At 45.5% G+C, this 15440-nt stretch overlaps 1 protein-coding gene across 8 annotated transcripts in view; it reads right to left on the bottom strand.

The window, feature by feature from the left end:
• Positions 1-14563, bottom strand: part of OSBPL3 (oxysterol binding protein like 3) — a 135479-nt gene extending 120916 nt beyond the window's left edge. For 5 of the 8 annotated variants that reach the window (XM_074984611.1, XM_074984618.1, XM_074984617.1 and 2 more), the window contains exon 1: positions 13354-13528. The gene's annotated coding sequence lies outside the window, so the exon portion shown is untranslated. Of the gene's footprint in view, positions 1-392; positions 512-13353; positions 13529-14540 lie in introns of those variants that run through there. The other 3 variants (XM_074984612.1, XM_074984616.1, XM_074984615.1) reach the window with 3 other exon arrangements.
• Between the last annotated feature and the right edge of the window lie 877 nt (positions 14564-15440).

Raw genomic sequence — 15440 nt, 5'->3', positions numbered from 1 at the left:
ATCACTGCACAACATATCAGAGGACTTAAAAAAAAATTATACCCCCCATATAGTCTACATTAATACTGTGTAGACATGCCCTTAGAAAAGTACTCATTTCCAGGGTTCTTCCAGCAATTATTAGATAAACACTGATTTCACGGTGTGGTTTGTTTTGCAGTTGTTTTATCAGTTAAAATTGAAAAAATCAGAAGCGCTAATTGTAATTTCCATTTTTTTTTATATCCACTCATCATCCATAGAACAATCCAGTGGTTCACAGCTCACCGTCACCCCAGAGAAATACTCATTTTTTCCCCTGCTTCACTAGCATGTTCTTTTTTTAAAAAAATTCCAGTCTCATGACCTTTATCTGTTTATCATGTGCTCCCTAGCACCAGAACCATCATCACCTGCATGTTGTTGCTGCTAGAAGGGTTACGTGCAGGAGCAGCAGAGACGTCCAGAGAGTAGGAAGGACAACCATACAGTTATCTAGATAGGCCAGATGGTTGCAGAGAAGGAGGCAGAGCTATGGAGAAGTGGAAAGAAAGCACTGAGTCAAACAATAAGAAAAGTTCTTTTTTAAACGGAAAACAGTTATAAAAATATTCCAATTGGATCTGCTGCTCCTCTCCCCAGAAAGGACCCATCCTCCCCATTTCAAGACTATCAGTTGGCAAAAACACAGAAGCTAATTAGTCTCTAGGTACACAAGCGAAGCATAGGGCTCAACAGCACATGTCCAGATGTTCCCTCCTACAGTTCAGAGACATTGTCTCATAGTTGGGCAAGCAGCAACAAGTCTGACCACGGTTGAGCAGTGACACAGGGGATAACACCCCCTCAAGAGCTCAACCTTAGTCTGCTGTTTGCAGTCCTTATCACTGTGTTAAATCTGGATCATGTTCTTGCCAACACAGGAGACAAGAAAGGTTCCAGCCAAAGCCTGAAAAATAGGCCTTGATTCTGCAATACATTGTTAATATTGCATATGGATTGGCTATTCAGATTAAACTACTATTTAATGGTTCAATTTGAGTGTACCAAAAGGTAAACATTTGCCTTTCTGTATTAAGCAAAGGACTATTTTATGCCACACCTGATCTAATCACGTGAAAATAAATAATGCAAGGTCATTTTGCTATGTATGGCTCTTAACAATAGGAATGGACATTATAGTAGGGATGTTATGTCACAGTTGTTAAAGCTGCAACGTGGAACCATTAGTTCTGCAAAGATTCTTAACGCCTTCCATCACAGACATATTTTATCCTTCCTGGAGCACTGCAGTGCAGAGTACCTGTTGTCTCAGGCAAGTGGCATAATATTTCCCAAGATGAGAAAATGTAATTCATGATGACACCAGGATATTAACCACACCTTAAAATTCAAAATACAATCAAACATCAATGAGGCTATTTGTTTGAAAATAAAGAGATGGCTGAATCCACAGCTAGAGGTTACATAGGAAGTAGTACTTTCCTGTTGCAGCTAATCAGCTCTGACTGAAAGCAGCTTTTGTGAAGTCTGAGGCTGTCTACCCTACAGCGATCTGTCGACAGAAGTCACTGTTGGAAGAGATCCTCTGACAAAACTTCTGTCGACAGAGTGCGTCCACAAGAAAAAGTGACCTGCTCTGTCAACAGAGCGTGCTTGGACTGCCTTGCCCTCTCTCAGCAGAACAGCTGACCGGACACACAGCAAACAGGGCTGCCCGGTGACCCAGAAGCCCTGTCTGTTGATCGAGGGTCCCCTGGAGCATCCACGTGGCTTTTTTGCTGACAGATTCTGTTGAGAAGTTAACACACCTGGGGTCCAGTAACGCCAGCTTATAACTATTACAATATTTTTGGTTCAGAAAAAAATCAAGACGATTCCACTGAAACAAACCTGTCATCAACTATAGGATCTCTGCACTCTGGTTATCTGTGCAGGATTATAGTTCCCTCCCTATTCCCATGCCTTCCCCCACTTAGCATTCCTCACCCTCACATAACAGTGGAAGTCTGTATGAGAGTGTTTGTGCCTGTGGACGTTATTTGTAATGTTTTGTCTTGTTTTAACTACTTTCCAGACAAAATAGCTTGGTCTGATCAGGGAGGAGGGCAGAGCATCTCTGTCTGGTGAAAGCAAATGCCTCGATTCTGAATTTCAGCAGTTCTGGTGGTAGCAAAGGAATGTCAGAGTGCTACCTGTGCATATAATCAGCATGCTACCAGTGAAAGGTGTCGCTTTTGGAGTAGGTTGTCAACACTATAGTTAGGCCTCATCTTCCCAATGGGAAGCGTGGTTACACTATACTAAGGTTCAAAAAGCCATCCCTTGATGCAGAAATGTCCTCTCTCAGTATTCCCTATTACAATTAATCTTGTGGTAAAGCAGCTCCAGTTTCCATACCTTGAGCTCCCAAGTCTCTAAACTCCACCAGATTTGTTAGACTCAGTCAGATTTCAGTCTAGAGATGGTACTAAAAATGCACTGGTTTGGCTGATGGATAGTCTTTTAATGCTGGCAGAAGAGGAGGTTAATTCCATGTTCATTCTTGATTTATGGGTCAATTGTCTCCAATACCTTTTGCCAACAAATCATAAGTAAGGTTTTTTTGTTGTTTTTTTTTTTTTGAGATTTTAGAACAGTTCCCTTAAGGCAGACACTCTTCACAACCTGCCATACAAGCCCGTATGCTGCTGGAAAAAAATCCAACCTTACCTCCATCCTGGAGCTTGGCCTTATCAATCAAGAAATCAACAATTTTCTTCTCAGATTTGGCCATTCCTAGATTTCTCTATAGGTCTGGTCTGCCCACATCCTGATAAACTCCTCCAAGAGAGTCACACCAAAGTTTCATTGATCAAAGAATAAAGTGCTAGATATCCCAGTGAGTCATATTTACACAAAGGTCCTGGTAGCAAAATGTATATGTACATTCACTCTTTGACCCCTTTACACAACCAAACAGTCAATCCAGGCCAATCTATGTAACAGACAAGTGATGGGAAAGCAGAAGATAAAATACATTGCCCTTCAGAAGCCTTTGATTATTAAACAAGATTTCTTGTAATAAGATATGCACCTCCCACTTTTCTTTGTTATTCATGAGCCTTTGCAACAAAGTATCATGCGACGTTTCAGTCAGCAAGTTAGCAAGGGAAAGAAAGAAGAAAAAACTCAAAAGGTGCCCACTTTGTGGGACTGACACATGGGATGTGTGAAGAAGCAGAGATGAGCGGAATCTTATGCTTACACATTGCTTTACTTGTGGCTGATGTGATCTTACTTAAGAGTCTGTGTTTGTATGAGAGTGTCTCTACTGTGAGAGCAGAAGCATGTACAAATGTATATCAAGTAAGAAGCAACGATGTGGGCGTGCTTTTTGTGGGGCTTGTATGATGGAAAGCATATAATTAGCTGTAACATCCTGAAGCTTAACACAACTCCACCAGCAATTAAACAAATACAAGCCAAAAAAGTTAAAAAGAACAGATTCTGGCCAGAACAATTAAAAAAAAAAAAATGTAGGAACTGGGATGAGGAAAATTTCCAGAACACTGGGAAAATTGCAGTATAATAAATCACCAGAGAAAGGTGACCTAAGTAATTAACAACTGGCTGGCAAAGCATAATAGTCCTTTCACGTGACAGGTAAAGTTTTCTGCAGTATCAGCTTAAGCAAATAGATGAGACAACGCTAAGGGATGGCCTGACTAGATTCCAACTCAGAAAATCATGCCTTGACTTGCTTATCACTCTAAGAAAAATCAAAGAGAGGACTGAATGACAAAAAAGACAAAGACCTCAGATTTCAAGAAAGCTTTCAAACAGCCTCCATCAGGATTCCCTCTGTAACATAATTGCAGCGTTATGATATGCCAACAAAATCTAATGCAACCATATAGGGTTTAATGACTGCCTTTGGCTTGTTGATAAAACAGACTTGAGTGAATGGTTCAAAACAGACACTGGCATCAGAAATGCTGTCTCACCTTTACTGTCAATAACGTCATACTTCACTATAAGAAAAACTGTAGACAGATACAACACAGTCTCAGTGAGGCTCATCAACAGCACTCGAGAAGGTCTAGATTTTGCTGATGACATTGGGTTTATAAACCCAGTCTCAATGCAGATGCATGGAGAGGCCCAAAGATTGTCCACCATTCAAAAACATCCCCACAGGGTTAACGACCAGGTGTGCTAAACCAAATCTAAATGAGAAATCCAGCAACTCAAATGTTAATGTCGGAAGATGAAGGAATACAAGACGCAAGTCCATTCACATATGTGATCAGACAGAAAAATGTGAGAAATTGGCTTAGTCTACTCTAGAAGATTAATTTGAATTCAGGTGATTTAGGTCAAATTTGTAAGGAATCAGTCCACACTACAGGGGTTCACTCTGACTTCAAGAGCTCCTGAAGTCTACATTTTACAAGTAACACCAAATTCAACCTTGCATGGTCAACATTACAGTACTGCAGACAGAGCACTGTGATATTCAACATTCTTGGTCTCCTGAAGGTGTCCCACAGTGCTCCAGTGTGACCACTCTGGTCACCACTTTCAGCTCTGCTGCTCTCCAAGTGTGCAGGAAACAGCTTGAGAAAATTCAAATGTCATTTCCTGTTTCACTACCATGGCAAGCAGAGCAGGCAGCATACCTCAGCAGCACATCTGGCCATGAACTGTTGTAGATGAGCTCCAGCATGCAGCATATAGGACATCCAGGACCTTACAGCTGTGGGTGGGGAGGATGAATCTGTACGGGATGTGCCAGCAGGAGCTCAATACTACTGAAGGGCCATATCTAGACTAGCCCAAAACTTTGAAATGGCCATGCAAATGGGCTAGTGTATACGTAGCCAAGGAGTTTGGGAATGTGTCCCTCAGAGATCTTTTGCATGAAAACGCAAAGGTGTGCGTATGTAATGTCTTGTAAACAAAGCCTGATGGGAGCAGGCAAAGCAATGCGGTTGTTTACAAGAGACAAAATGTGTTGTTGTAAAGTCACAATTTATGTTATCACCCAGTGTAAGAATTATGGAGTCTCACCAATGCTTGAAGTTTTGTGGAGGTACAGGGCAGTCATCACTACTGTGTAAGATATGGACTCCTGAGGGCTCTCTCCCTCAAAGCATTGTGAGGAGAGAAAGGGGGAAGGCATAGTGGTTGAACCAGGTGGCTGGAAGTCTTTCGGCTGTACGACTGTAAGACTGGTTTGACTAATTCTTCCCCCCCCAACCACTGTTCAAAGGCAGACCTAAAGATGGGTCTATAGTTATTCTGTGAGAATCCACCTTGGTGGATACTGAGATGCTGTGGCTAGGCCCAGAGCTGAATGCCACTATGAGCTGAAATCCCAGGGTTTTCCCCACAAGACAGCAGTGGGCGACCAGCGGTTGCCCAGCAGGCACATCCAGCGGCCAGCTGGTAGGAGGAGCAGTGGTCAGCTGGCAGGCACGACCGGTGGGCAGCCAGTAGGGTAACTGGCAGGGGACAAGCAGAATGCTGGACCAGCACAAAAGGTGGCATTGACTCAGGTTCAATGAGGGAATGCATCAGGGTGATGTGTCAGGGCCTGCACAGACTGGACCGAGTTGTAAGTGGGACATTTGAAGGGGGGGGCGGGGCATGAAGAAAGTTTGGGTGTGTGGATTGGCTGTTTACAGTATTGGACTGGTGAGCCTGAGAGGCAAAGGACACGGCTCAATCCATTTGAGCCAGGACAGTTACTTGAGGATTGGTTATGAACTCCGGGTGTAGTATTTTCCCAAGCATATGCCATATGACTTTTCTGCCTCTTTCATTAAAAGTTTATTTTCTACACTCAGACTCTGTGCTTGTGAGTGGGGAAGCATTACCTCTCTGAGGCACCCGGGGTGAGTGAATTTCCCAGGCTACTAGGTGGGGGCTAAAGCTGGTTCTATGTGAGATGGATGAAAAGGAACCCCTAGATGTGGAACCTGGCCCTGGTTACTGCTGACTCCTTCCGGCAGAAGGGTTACAGCTGTACTGGGAAAACAAACCAGCAAAAGAAATGCAGACATACACACTAAGATCTCACAAGGCATGGAGGAAAAAGGGTACACCAGGGTGACCAGCAGTGCCATGGGAAAGCAAGACAGCTCAGGAATGCATACCATAAAATTTCAAAAGTGCCATGGCTGGCAGCATGTTAATGAGGCACTGAATATTCATTTCAGCTCCTCATTAATATTCTCTGATTTGGCCATTAGCATGGCCCTTTTGAAGTTTTGGCCAAGGGTAGACATGGCAAGTGGGTCTTATTTTGGTATTGCTGTGCTTCAGGACTAGGGGAAGCAATTCACAAAGTTCCATGAAAGTGGCCTTACGCATGCAGAAGTTTTGTAGCCACTACTCATCATCCCATACCTGCAGAACAGTATGAGCTTGTTTCACGGCACAGGAACCTGTGCTCCACCATGTGCAAAGCATCAAGAACAGCTAGAATTTCTTCACTCCTCCTTTCCAGTGTCTCCTTTTCATATACATCCAGGTAGCTCCCAAGGATAGTCATCACTCTCACAGCTGCTTCAGCTCTGCATGTACCACAGCACAATTTGTACGGTGCTCATAATACTTGCCTCAGCTGTTTCAAGCTGCAGGGGTGCCATACTAGCCTTGCAATGGAGTCTGCATGGGCATGAAAAAAGGGTGTGAAAACCCTTTCTGATGTTCCTTTCCAAGAAGCCAAGTGCCAAATGAGATGCTGACAATACACACTCAGAACGACCTGCAGCATCACACACCGGGACAGAAACCCACAATGCAATGGGGCAGCAGGACCTGTGAGATCAGTACCCACAGTGTGCTGCTGACAAAGTCAAAGCCAGCAGTGCTAATGGGGAAAACACTCCACCAACTTTATTTACCAGTGTGGACATGCACCTTTGACTTTACTAACACAGGTGCTAGAAAATTGACCTTAACATATTTGACCTAATTTCCTAGTACAGACACGCTCAGGGAGAATCTCTCCAAACTTCTTGGCAAGGGAAAATTTATGAGACTTAGCAAAGAGGAATTGTGACGGTCTGCCCAAGACAGGCAGGGACAGCATACCTTTCTATATCCCAAGCAACATCTGATAGGGAGGGGAAAGATACAGATTAATTTTAAGCTGATACCACATGGGACTTTTTTTTTCATCTTTTAATTCTCATAATGCATTCTTTTCTATACCTAACACATGCTACTGCAGAGCCATGCTGAAGTGTCTTCAGAAAATAATGAAATGATGGAATGAGATTTATTTTGAAATCCAGAAACTCACAATGGGACTAACCACAACATTTTAAGTTATGTTTTAGATGCCAATGAAAGTTGGGTTCAACAACACTTATTCTAGTTTCCATCGATAGACATCAGATATAGATGAGCTGACACGAATATAAAAGTTTCTTTAGAAACGATTTGGATTGGAGCAGCTGGGGTTTTTTAGCTAAGGACTAAAGAGCATTATCTGAATTGCCTTGTAAAGCCTGCACTCTACCTGTCATGTTAAAACTGGCTCACATCACTAGCTCTTCACTTTCGTTATTGGTGCCGCTCCTACTTGGAAGCCACAAAAAGTGTAATATTGATTCATCTCTCAACCTTAAGTACATCACAACTACAAGATTATTAGAGAGACTCATCAGCCACTTCAAGAACCCTGAAAGAATAGCAGACTAAGAACTGAAGCTTAATGAGTAGGAGTTACAGAAATGCAGCATCTCTAAGGAAGAGGCATCTTGTCCACTCAGTCCTGTCTAGGTTTTCATAACATACTTATTGCTCTCGCTCATTCTTTGCCATATAAAGCAACAAAAGTGAATCAAGGTGCTCAAGGTTAATTTAATCAAATGTCTCTCTTGGGCTGGTTGTACATTAACACACACACACACACACACACACACACACACACACACACACCACCTTCCTCCACTCCCAGAGCTGTTACTGTTTCATTACTGTAGCTTCCTCTTTACCTCGTCAGCTCTGTAGTATGTTGGGATTTCAATGCCTCCACCACAAATGGTTAGTTGTGCAAGTTTATAAAGCTACATAATCTGGAAAAAAAATTGTACCCCTAACACCCACAGGATTTGGGGGTTTTACACCTGCATTATATAAAACAAACCATATATATTACATAACTGAATGAATTGTGAAACAGACAAACTGCCAAGCCAGCCAAGTTTTGGTATGGTAACTTTTCATAAGAAAAACCAATTAGTTCCAGTCTGAGCAGTTGTATGCCAAGGTACAGATTCACTGAAGCTAGAAATGGGAGAGATGATTTAGAGTGTCCTGTTCATTTCTCTGTGTAGGATTGCTGTCTGCAGCCAAGGACCCATGAATTCCATGTCAAATTGGCCCTAGAATCTGTGCCACTCTGGTACAACAGAATGGAAGGTCTGTAGCTGCTTCTTCAATATAAATAAAGCTAAAGTATTTTCCCTGAATTACATGTAAATAATTACTTCTGTTTTTACTACATTCAACATATTTTACAAGCTATCGCCAACCTTTAATTTTCCAGGGTCATCACAAAAATGCAACCACATCCTAAAATTCATCAGGGAAGCTGAAGCTTTTGGCAGGTTCATAGGAGACAGGTTGGTTTCTTCACGCATAAGAAGTAGTATGGAATGCTGGAATAAGTACATTAACAGGAACCTAAAAAATGATCAACATTGGATTGCAATTAAACTGTATAAATTTGTCATCTTTAGGCTCCAGAGTTATCAATCTGAAATGCATTGAGTATTTCACATTTCTGAGTTACCATTTCATGCTACCTGCAAATTATAGAACACTGCTATCATATTTTGTTCATACTTTGAAAGTTTTTCTTTACAAACTCTTTTTTAAAATGAATGCTTATATTGTGGACCACAATCTGTAACATATGCAATGGATTTTTTAGGACCCTGCACAATAGAACACGTGCTACCATTTTGTCCAATCAAATTCTGCATTAGATCACACAATCGGGCATGTTCCCCAAAGCCCCGTATAAAGAAGGTTTATGAATGGAAAAGAGGGTCTAATTATAAGACCCTAACAGTGCACAAACCAACACCACAAATACTACACATCATTGTACTGCAGTTTCCAGGCCTTTATCACTAGCACATTTATAGGCAGCAGATCCAAATGCCACTGAAAAAAAAAAGGCAAAGTTTGCATTGGCTTCATTCATCCCCACAGATATAAATAAGCTTCTGCTAAGAAAAAAGGCTAGCTGTAATTTCATAACCTGCTGCAAACATATCCATTACAGCACTTCTTTGAACTGAACACCACAGCAAGTTGAAATTTAGCTAAAGGTTAATTGCTACAAAGCAACAGAAACCTTCATACCCAAAAGCTAATTGATATATAAGCTGCTAATAACACTTCAGTGACTGAGAACTTAATTTTTGCAATTAGAATCAATGAAATCTAAGCCTGCCAGCACTATGCAACTTTTCAATCTATCCTTTAGACAGCATGCAATGAAACTACATACAATACACCAAAAGTTTGCAGGGGTGGGCTATTACTGTAAGAAATATACTCTGATTATATACATGATTTTAATTACTCAAAACTCTAGTGAGAAGACAAATATCAATAACTATCTAGCATTTATCTGTAGCATTGCACTTGCTGAGTGCTTCATAAAACTAACTGTGTGTTAATCATTGTATTAAATAACGCCCCTGCCACCTCCAGTCTCCACAGCGTTTCCTGTCTTTGGTAAGCTAGCTCATAATTTGCAGCTCTGACCTTCTTGTTCTGGGCCTAGTTCTGCATCAGCCCCAAGCACCCACATGCACCACCAACTAACAACTCACTCAATGAGTAGGCCTGCCTTCTCTGTGGCATAACCTGTGACAATGGCAGGCCCAGGGCCAGCTCATGACAAAGCCCCCAGGGCCCACTGAACACTGAACAATGCATAGCTGGAAACAAGTGTTAGCATTGTGTGAATGGATGTTAAGTTGATATGCGCAGGCCCGTCCCTTCCTGTGCTGGTGAGGGCACCAGCACTCTTCATACACATCCCTGCAGCCAGCCTGCACAGGGGATGGGAGGGTAGAAGCTGTGGGAAAAGGGGTCACCACATATCCAGACCAGACGGACAGCACACAATTTACTGCAATGGCATCCGGTCTGTCCAGTCTGGGAAAGTTGGCAAGGCCAGAGCAGGGTTGGGAGGGAGGCATGTGCCACAGGAGCAGCAGGTGGCTGTGCAGCAAGCCAGAGAGAAGCAGCATTTTGAAGGGAAAATGCCACTTCTCTCCTGCCACCCGCTGCGTGGTTGCCCCCTATGCCGCTCAGTGAGTGGGGCTGGCTGTTGAGCCCTGAGGGGCAGCTGGGGCATGGCACTCAGGGCTGCTGGACTGGGACTGAGCCAGGGAGAGTGACCAGGACATGGGAGCTGCCGGAGCACGTGTGGCTGCCAGAACCCCAGCACTGAGCCTACAGGGTGGAGGGATGGCAGCAGCTGGTGTTCATAAGCAGTATGCAGCTGCACAGGGATCCATGAAAGTTGGGGCAATTTGGAGCCCCACATTGTGTGGTGCCCCTCATGGGTATGAATTTTGTACGTGTAGGGACAGCCCTGGATACATGTGTGTTTAATGTTATAGGACACCACACTATATGATTTCACCTGTTAATCACATTCTTCAGCCCCTCCAGGCAGAGATCTGTTCTTGAACTCATCGCATCAGCTTGGGGACAAACGGATGAAAGTCTGATGAGGAGAAACTGGATTGCTGGCTGCTTGGACTCTAAGGATATGTCTACACTGCAATTAGACACCTGCAGCTGGCTCATGCCATCTGACTCAGGCTAAGGGGCTGTATAATTGCAGTGTAAATATTCAGGCTTGGGCTGCAGCCTGAGCTCTAAGACCCTCCCTCCTCACAAGGTCCCAGATCTAGGCTCCAACAAGCCCAAATGTTTATGCCACAATTAAGCATCCCCTTAGTCCAAGTCTGCTGGCACAGGCCAACCCCAGGTGTCTAACTGCAGGGCAGATACAACCTAAAGGGGCAAGAATCACTAAGCATAAGCAAACCACCCTCCCCGCTCCAGGCTAGCTGTAAAGGATATATGGATTTCACTTATTATAGAAGTTTCTATTACCTTTTGAATGCTGATATTGTACCTCATTGTGTGTGTGTCACATGCTTTAACCTTGTAAATAACTCATTGCTCTTCTCAGTTAATAAATCTTTAGTCAATAACAGGATTAACTAAGAGAGCTGTCTTTGGTGAGAGATCTGGGGCACCAGTGACCTGGGGCAAGTGACCTATCCTTTGGGGCTGGGAGTAACCTAAATATTGTTGTGATTTTTGATGCAAGCGACCAGCTACTATAAAGACAGACTTGCCTGGATAGAAAGCTCCAGAGAGACTCCATGGGAAAGCTGTGATAGGATTTGTGGCATTTTGCTCTTGGTACTTGGTTGCTGAAATCTATTTAAAGCACATTTGACAAGACCTACATGAATTTAATTATTCTACTAAGAACTTTAAAAAAAATTACAAAGTATTTGCTAAATAAATAAAATTGTTACATTTTTCAACCAACAGATGGTAATAATTATTTTAAAGCTCATGGAAATTGGAACTGTGTTTTCCTGTTTGAGTATTTCTTAAGCTTTAAATGCTGAATCAACCCCATATGTTCTGATGAAATTCAGCTGGATCAAAGCTACATTATAAAATCTGTGGTTAATCAGTGAAAATATTAAATGAATATAAACTACCTCCCATATCCCTTCATCTCAGGAAAGCTGAGGATGAACAGCAACTCTTGCCATCATTAGGCGAGTGAGAAAAAAAACAAGGAAGTGAGACACATGGAAGAGATGAGAATTGTTGAATAGCCTTTTATGGACCCATTCCAAATGGTGAATAATATCAAACTACTGAAAGTCAGCAAATGTGAGCACAGACTACCAGATGGACTTCATGCAGCAGAATACTTAAATGCTCATTTACTAATTTGGACTCGAAGTCCTGATGGAAATTATGCTGGCTCATAATTTTACTGAAGTAATTGGATTTAACTAACCTAGATCCTTAAAGAGGAGGACAGGAGAGAAGAAAAATTATGGGTTTATATATATTTTACACACACACACACACACACACACACTATTAAAGAGAATCACCGAATCAGCTGAGAATGAGGCACTTAAAAATATCAAGATCTCTGAAATTACATTTAGAAGCCAGTTATATTTTCCAAAGCACACAGCAAGAGGGGAAAATCTGCAGTAGCTCCCTGCTGAATGACTCCTGAGAAACTCACCTCTTAACCCTGAAGACTTAGTAATTGATACAGGCTTATGTTTTAGAAACAGATGCTTAATACATCAGTGTAGAATTAGGTGTATTTCAATACTACAAATAAAACACCCTGAATCCAACTAATAATGAAAACATTGAATAGCACACAGTTCAAAGCACATAAAATTATACTTAAAACCCCTCTAATCAAAAACAAAATAAATACTCTACTGTACTAGCACATCTAAGGATTTCCATGGATTTCAGGAGATGACTAGATGGATAGCTAAATCCTATTTCTGTTTTAGGCTGCCTTAAAGTGGGCAGAATACACATAGACTGCCACCTTAATATGTTTATCTGGAATAACAGTCAAGATTCTCCATGCATTAGAGAAAGCCAGGAACTAGTCTAGGCTGTTGGCTGCAGTCTGCAAGAAGGAACAGTTTCTAAACCTTCTTCAGACATCCGCACGGAAACTCAGAGGAAAGGTGACAGATCTGGCAATGCCAAGCAGCGACATGAAGGCCGCCTACAAGCAGCTGACCCCCAGACCAGCGCTTCTCTCTCGAGTCTCCCCCACCTAATTTCCCAAGCCCCACACTGAAACGCGCGCGTGTAGCGAGCGGTCTTTAAAGCCACGATGACGTTACAAAAGTTTTCTTGGTGCCTTCTCAATCCCGCGGCCGCGTCCCTCGCCCTCCCGACTGGTAGGGGACGCCCCAAAGGCATGGCCCGTCTCTTCCCAGGACGCTAAGCCAGCTCTTCGGCTGGGGGGCACAGAGCAACAGGGCGGGGTATAGCCACACCCAACCACCTGCACAGCTGATCCTGCGCGTGGGCTCCTGGGGTGTTAGACTCCAGGTTACCAACACCCCACGCCAGCCCCAGCCCCCGGGGCAAACCCCTCGAGGCAGCAGTGCCACTACCCGAGGGACGCCAGAGGGTTCAGGGAGGGAACAAGGTCCCTCCGCCCCGCGGGCGCCGGCCGAGCCCCTAGGGCAGGCGGCGGTGCCAAACCCAGGCTGCGTCCCCGACCCCCACAGGGTCAGAGCTGGGTGGGAGCCGCGCACCTACCTGAGCGCGTGGCCCGCAGGCAGCGGCGCCCCGGACACACACACAAGCAGCTCAGCCCGTCTCTCTAAGCAGCCTGCAGGCGCCAGCATAAAAGGAAGTGGGCGGAGAGGGCAACCTGAATCATAAACTCGGCGGCGCCACCTGCATGCCTGCGGGAGCTTGAAGCCGAGAGACCGGCTCTTCGGCTCTCCAAGGTTCCAACGCGGGCGGGCGGGCGCCATCGCATTGATTGACAGGACGGGTGACCAAAGAGAAACTCTATTCTGGGCCAAGCAGGCCTCCGGTCTGGGGAGGGCGGGTGTTTCCATGATGTCAGCGAGCGGCGCCTCTCGGACAGATAGAGAGAGAGGATGTGGTGTGGGCGGGCAACACCTGGCTGGCAGCGGCGTGGGGAGCTGTCACTCAGAGCCCGACTTGGGGGGATGGGGACAGGTCCCCCACCAGCTGCTAGAGCTTTACAGTGGAAACCCACAGCCAGTTCCTCAGCGAGCCGGGTGCTCGGCAGGGGGCTGCCCAATATTGGCAGCGGCACGCCGAGAGCCACCGACTGATCCGTGCGCCTGCAAATATGAAACCCGCTTCCAGCTGGGGGTGCCGAAGGAGGCACCCCTACTTCCAGCCCCTATGGTGGTCGCCACCCCCCCCCCCGGTGGATCTGGGATCCCCTGGCAGCCAGGCGCCGGAGGCTGCCTAGCCCGGATTTCAATGCACTCAAGTGATCCCCAACCCGCTTTGTGGGCCCTTTGTCGGACCCAAGAGATGTTGGGGGGGAGGGGGTTGCACAAGGGCTGGTGCGGTCTGCCGGTGAAACGCCAGCTGCCCCCCTGCGCCAGACCTGAGCGCCCCTGGCACAGCTACGTTGCCCTTGCTCCAGGGCAGCCCCTCGGCAGCGAGGAGACCTGTCAGCTTGCCCCCAGCAGGCGGTGCACGCGTGGGGCTCCCCCAAGGCACCGCCAAGACGTGTCACACGAGCCGCTCCAGTCCCCCGGAGCGGCCAGCACCGCGCTGCCCAGAAGCCGCCCGGCAGATCCATTTACAAATAGGGCCCGGAAGGGGCTGACGGCGCTGAAGTGCCCTGCTCAAATCGGCCGGGCCAGGCGTCCATCGCACCCCGGGGAACTGCGCACGCCACTCCGCTGCGGAGCCAGCGAAGAGAGCAAGGGAGGGGAAGCAGTCAAAGATGATACCTTAATTCTTAAGAGGAGGCAGGCCTGGGCCCCAGCCCCTAGGACAGACACCCTTTCAGGCAGAGCTCTAATTTCTGCCTGCCTCGCTCAGCACAGCCTCTCTCTTTGCCCATCCTCTGCTTTCTCTCGGTGCACAACAAAGACCGGCCGAAGCCAGCCCCGCCTCCGCTCTGGCGGCTGCCGCCACTGGCTGCTGGCCAGGAGGAGGTGGAGTTGCTTGCACGTTGCATCCCTCTCGCCGTCACATTACAAACTTGGCGTCTTCAGTGAGAAGACGTAGCCATGCCATCCTCGAGCAGCAAACCCGCTTTAGGCTAAGGTTGAGCTCTGCTCTCTCCTCTTCCAGAACTGGTGGGTCAACAAAGCATCGGCTGTTTCTGAAAGGCAGCAGATTTAATTAAGAAAAAAATAAGTGCTGCTTCCCCCGCAGAGAAGAAAGCCATTAACACCCTAAAATTAACGTGCCTGGCTGAGTTGTATGGAAAAGGAAGCCAGGCGAGTGACTAACGAGATTTTTTTTTTAAAACTTCAAATGCAGTTGGAAGTGCTAGTCTGAGTGCTCTTCAACGTGTGCACCAAATCACTCACCTCTTATAGAACTGGAAGGGACTTCAGGAATCCAGTTCCCTGCCTTTTTAGCAGGGCCAAACACCATCCCTTTTTTCAATCTGTGTGTCTTTGATGGCCCCCTTCAGGGACTGAACCCCCACCCCTGGGTTTAGTAGACCTATGGGCAAACCACCAAGCTGAAGGACTAGTTCAGGATTTGTAGGGATGTAAGCAGGGATACACCATGCTATACAGCTTTTATTTGGCAAGTACTAGCTGCACCCTGGCTTGGAAGACAGAACTGGGTTTTTGAACTCAGCTTTCCTAGACAAAGAACTCAGTTATTTTCAA

The sequence above is a fragment of the Carettochelys insculpta genome, chromosome 2 (assembly GCF_033958435.1).
Source record: "Carettochelys insculpta isolate YL-2023 chromosome 2, ASM3395843v1, whole genome shotgun sequence".
NCBI lineage: Eukaryota > Metazoa > Chordata > Testudines > Carettochelyidae > Carettochelys > Carettochelys insculpta.
Note: the sequence above shows the minus strand (reverse complement) of the source record. Positions and strands in the feature narration are given on the sequence as shown.